Raw genomic sequence first — 6,036 nt, 5'->3', positions numbered from 1 at the left:
CCGCAACGTAACAGCAAACAGTAGTTAAAATCTTTTTACATCAGTAAATGAAAATACTTTTTACAGAACAGTTTTCATGAAGTATACACGATGAATCGAAAGATAATAATAACATGAGGCTCAGGCTTGTTTATGAGCAAGTCGCTCACTGGTAAAACTCTTGTTCTCATTGCCATAAGTATTATTAAACTCATAATTAACAGCATAAAAGGTCAGTGTTTAACATAGAATTTTCGTATCATTGAGAAAAATAGTGCCTGTCTCTGCAACAATATTTACTTCTCGGGCATGAACTACTACAGTTTTAAACAAATCAGTCGTATTTTTGAGCTAGCCGCGTATTTTGACAACGCCCCGTCCTCACAGCTTTACTTCCGCCAGTACCTCGTCTCCTACTGGCGGAAGTAAAGCTTTGAGGACGGGACGTGAGTCGTGCTTGGGTAGCTCAGTTGGTAGAGCGCTTGCCCGCAAAAGGCAAAGGTCCCGAGTTCGAGTCTCGGTCCGGCAAAGAGCTATCGAAGACTACATGTCCCTGTGCCAAAATACTCAGATAATATCCCCGAATAAAATGTAAAGTTTTGTTGGTGGAGTTCTGAAGCAACCTGTAAATATCTATGCCTTATGGTACTTAATACCTCTAAACCGGGTTACACCTCTTTCTTCACATGGTAAGGCTAATTTTTAATATGTCTTTCCACCAAACCAATTTTATTTAGGAAGTAAATAAGCAATACACCTTTTCATTGTAAAACAGCACATCCTTTGAGAAGAAAACCAGTCATTTGCACACATTATTACAATAAACGTAAAGTGTGAGATTCGTAGGGCGCTGTTTTTTGTGTAGCAAGATCATTCGCCGACGGAATCTAGGAGGCCGTGTGTAAACAGTTGTCAGTGTGACAAAACTTTTCCGCGAATGCGCATGCGACTGTTAAAACCGCAGCACAAACGGCAAAGCTCTAGTGGAACGCAGGCTTGGTTTGGCGTGGGCAGTGAGTACTGTGCGTGGCGATTCCGAGAACTCGAGCAACAGGTTGCCGCCTGCCTTTCAGGTTGCCGCCTGCCGAAAGGCGTATGTGGCCATGCGTGTCCGGCCCCTTCCCGCTGCCTGCAAGGGAGTGGCGGGGGCTGCGTGTGTAGAGCGCTCTGTTATCTCCCTGTTACCTCCCCGACGTCATCGCTCGACTGACACTCAAAAGTTCACGAGAGACTGGTTCTCAGAAATGCCACAACGGACTGAGTTCTCACGTTCGTCTTGTCCGTATCAGAGCCACTTGTACGCTTCGCAAGTTCATAACGGAATGTCTTCACCAGATCCAGTTCTAGGTCAGGAACCGGAAGTAGTTGTCTAAGGAGACATGTCTCTTAGAGAAACAAATATATAGATAAAATATTTTAATGGTCTCAGCCGGCCGGAGTGGCCGAGCGGTTCTAGGCGCTACAGTCTGGAACCGCACGACCGCTACAGTCGCAGGTTCGAATCCTGCCTCGGGCATGGATGTGTGTGATGTCCTTAGGTTACTTAGGTTTAAGTAGTTCTAAGTTTAGGGGACTGGCGACCTCAGATTTTAAGTCCCATAGTGCTCAGAGCCATTTGAACCATATTTTTAGGAATCGCCGCTACTAACAAAGACACGTAAACTCTTTGACAACTAAAGACAGGCTAAATATCCTGTATGGCTAACACTGTATAGATACTTTCCGGAGATGTTGGCAACATAACAACGAAAAAGTGGCGCGAGTCGGAATAACACAATGAGCGATACTAATAACTTCCCGTTGCGGTTTAGACAACCTTCTCCACTGGCGGAAAAAATCGCAGCATCAAAAAATAAATAATGCGGAGCAATGAAATTCCGGGAATACATTTCTAATATATTTAAGTGATTAACATTGCAAGGTCGTAGGTTAATGTAAGCACGAGATAAACCACAGCAAATGTGGTGGTTGTGGTAGTTAGTGTTTAACGTCCCGTCGACAACGAGGTCATTAGAGACGGAGCGCAAGCTCGGGTTAGGGAAGGATTGGGAAGGAAATCGGCCGTGCCCTTTCAAAGGAACCATCCCGGCATTTGCCTGAAACTATTTAGGGAAATCATGGAAAACCTAAATCAGGATGGCCGGAGACGGGATTGGACCGTCGTCCTCCCGAATGCGAGTCACAGCAAATGTGAAATGCTGGTACTTAAATAACCGGTGTAACCGCAAGAATGGTGAACACAATCGAGCAGACGTGCATGCACTGTGTCGTACAGGCGCCGGATGTCAGTTTGTGGGACGAATTGCCATTCCTGTTGCACTTAGTCGGTCACTACAGGGACGGTTAATGCTGCTTGTGGATGACGCTGGAGCTGTAGTCCGATGATTTCCGTACGTGCTCCAGCGCTGGAGCAGGCCAAGGCAACACGTCGATGGACTGCCGACCAGGTTGAGTTACTACAGCAATTGGGGGGGGGGGGGGGGCGAGCGTTATCCTGTTGGAATTCACCACCTGGACTACTGTTCATCAATGGCAGCACAACAGGTCGAATCACAAGACTGAGTACAGATTTGTAGCCAGGGTTATGTGGGACAACCACGAGAGTGCTCCTACTGTCATGCCCCCAACTATAACTCGAGGTGTACGTCCAGAGTGTCTAGCATGCATAGAGGTTGGCTGTAGCCCCTCATCTGGTCTCCTTCTAACCAACACACTGCCATCACTGGCAGCGAGGCAGAACCAGATTTCATCGGAAAACACAAGAAATCTCCGGCCTGCACTCGAATGAGCTCTCGCTTGACACCACTGAAATCGCAGATTGTGGTGGAATGCACGCTACAGGGCATCTGCCTCGAAGTAAGGGACTAGTAAGTAAGCGACTAATAACAGTTGACTGTGGTGCTAACTACTCCTCAAATTGCTACTGCAGATGCAGTAGGGTGCGCTAGAGACATATGCTGAACACGATGGTCTTCGACGTTGGCCTTCCCTCTCTGTAGAGCCATGTTGCCTTCGGGAGTCCGGTCTCCTTCCGACCGTACATTCCTAACAGCAGCCCTGTACTGTGGCTACATACCTACCAAGTCTGTGAGCAATATCGCAAAAGGAACATCTAGCTTGTCGTAGCCCCATTACACGACCTCGTTCAAACTCAGAGTGGTGTTGATAATGGTGTCTCTGTCGCCTTACAGGCATTCTTGACCGACATCAACTCACCACGTCCAATCTCAAAGGTAACTAACTGTCTCGAGCGTTGTAGCGTGTATTTAAAGCAGACGTTTTTTGTATACTTGTAGTGGTGCTAATAGCGCTACTCATAAGCGATTGGCGTAAAATTTGAATAGATATATTTCAGATATAGAAACACGCCTACCAACTTTAGTTCACATCGTCCAACTCCTTCTTAGAGTTACGATTTTCTTCTGTCAGTGTCTATGAAGTTTTAATCCGCCAGGAAGTTTCATATCAGAGCACACTCCGCTGCAGAGTGAAAATCTCATTCTGGAAACATCCCCCAGGCTGTGGCTAAGCCATGTCTCCGCAATATCCTTTCTTTCAGGAGTGCTAGTTCTGCAAGGTTCGCAGGAGAGCTTCTGTAAAGTTTGGAAGGTAGGAGACGAGGTACTGACAGAAGGCTGTGAGGACGGGGCGTGAGTCGTGCTCAGTTGGTAGAGCACTTTCTCGCGAAAGGCAAAGGTCGGGAGTTCGAGTCTCGGTCCGGCACACAGTTTCAATCCGCCAGTTAGTTTCATGTCAGCGCACACTCCGCTGCAGAGTGTCTGTGAAGCTCCAAAATTTCGTGTATAGCTTTCAGACGATAAAGTAGTATGAAATTGAAATCTTGAAAAATGAGTCTACAGGTAGAGGTCGGAAATTATAGGAAACTGAGCAAGGTAAGACCGAAAGAGAAAAACCCTTACAAAAAAAATTTCTTAGCTGACGTTTGCGGAAACGACTGTGAGTAACAGCGGTGCCCTTACTTGCACGTTCCAGCAACCATATCGGGACGGGGGACGGTTCCTTTGAGAACGCATGGCCGGCTTCCCGCCCCACCCTTCACTAACCCGAGTTTGTGCCCCGTCTCTGAAGGCCGTTTTACAGGAGCGACTTTCTAGTCAAAATCGACTACGCGAAGTGTGCGCGCCTTTCGTGCCACGTGTAAATCAGCAGCCAGCCAGAACGCCAGTGTATTTGCGACGTCAGAGAGCTATAGAGATTGTGGAGATTTACGTTTCCGAGTATGCTGCTCACTGCGAGTGCGCGGAAACAGGGGCCTTTGATGGCGTCTGCTAACATGGTCGAGCTCACTACTGTTACAAAAATGAATGTTGTACTTTCGAGTCTTCTTAATCTCTTCTTCGAAAAATGAACAAACAGCAGGACAGTTGCTCAATCCACACTCTTTTATTGTGTGCACGACCGGTTTCGGAACACTAAAAGTTTCATCATTTGGCATAAAAAATAAAATGACTTAAACATCTGAAGTCACCTTCAGCTCAGTGTTGTCACAGAAACAATGGTGCACACAGTAAAATATTGTGGATTAAGCAAGTGTCCTGCCGTTTCTTCGTTTTTTAAAATGGACTCGTACAGTTCGACTTCCGCATACGAAGAGCTCTTCTTAATCTCTATTGTGCTTTTTGCTTTTTCGTGACATATTAAAAAGTCACGCAAGTCCCTGGCGTTTTTTCCTAGTACTCGTAGTGTTCCCCTACAAGAGAGGCAAACTATCCAAAAGAAGAAAAAGGGCTTCCTTGTTTCACAGAGAGAAAGACTATCTATGGATAAATAAGAACATACATAGATAAACGTGTTTTGAAGAAATTTATTTCAACAGAGAAATGGCCAGAATCCATAATTTTCTATGTCATTAGTTACTTAGCAATAAAAGTTACAAAGAATAGGCGCTATTTACTGCGTTCAGGATATTATTTGATGTATTTGCAACTACATATTTTCTCGAAAAATTTAATGTATTTATACGGGATGGCACACCTCGTATTCTTTTAGTTCTCAGGACCTCTGAAAATACCTTCCATCACGAACACATCTTTGGTGATTAATGAACTCTCTTATCATTGCTTGTTCCTGCATTCAGTATTAAACTTCGATTTTTTCGTAAAGAGGATGGCCCTCTCGTAACTTCTCTTTCACAGTTCCGATGATAAACTGCATAGCAATCAGCTCATGCAAAACACGGAATTTTGCGCAGACGTGTAAGCGCAAATGTCCACTCGAGACAGACGAGACTCAGTACTGGATTAAAACGCCAGGAGCGCTGTTGTATACGTACTTGGCTCGAGAAGTCAATTGAGACAAGATAGTTTGTTGCTGTTACACTTCTTAATTGCGACACAGGTACTTCTCTAATTTTTGGACGTATGCTTTCGAGAGGCCTTATTTTCTAAATTTCGGTTGCGTAGACGTTACGCTGAAGCGGCGTACGGGGGACTACATCAAGTTGTCATAATTTATGAGTTTCAATTTTTAAAGAAGCAATGTTTACGGTTTCCCTTTCTGTCATTAGCATACTGCGTAGTATATTTTAACACCATTTGGGACTAATCGAGCATTTGGCTCTTCAGGTAAAGAGTTCTGTCAGACCAAATTTTTGTCACAACTTGCCTCGATCTCTGGTTGGTTATCACAGACGTTGGGATTGGTGATCAGTGCTATTTAGACCGACAAAAAATATTTGTTACGAAAAACTTATATCAGAATAAAATAGTCAAACAACGATCGATGCAGCACCAATATCTACGTCTACACCTATATGGATACTCTGCAAATCACATTTAAGTGCCTGGCAGAGGGTTCATCGAACGACCTTCACAATTCTCTATTATTCCAATCTCGTATAGCGCGAGGAAATAACAAACACCTGTATCTATATATTAAGACCAATTTAGACACTGAAATAATAATGTAAGAAAAAGTTCTGTATTAAGCTAATAGCTTTGGAATAGCTTTGGAATGCAATTTCGCAATTTTCACATGTATGGAAGTTATTTGTCCTTGGGGTACATGATTTGTGAGCTCATTTCTTACATTCTACAC

General features: G+C 44.4%; 1 non-coding gene across 1 annotated transcript; it reads left to right on the top strand.

Moving 5' to 3' along the window:
• Positions 1-433: 433 nt before the first annotated feature.
• Trnal-caa lies at positions 434-508 on the top strand. The gene has a single exon. It is a non-coding gene; the product is annotated as a tRNA-Leu (tRNA).
• The last annotated feature ends 5,528 nt before the right edge of the window (positions 509-6,036 follow it).

Source organism: Schistocerca piceifrons, chromosome 1 (assembly GCF_021461385.2).
Source record: "Schistocerca piceifrons isolate TAMUIC-IGC-003096 chromosome 1, iqSchPice1.1, whole genome shotgun sequence".
In the NCBI taxonomy this organism is placed as follows: Eukaryota; Metazoa; Arthropoda; class Insecta; order Orthoptera; family Acrididae; genus Schistocerca; species Schistocerca piceifrons.
This window is presented reverse-complemented; position numbering and strand designations above follow the sequence as displayed.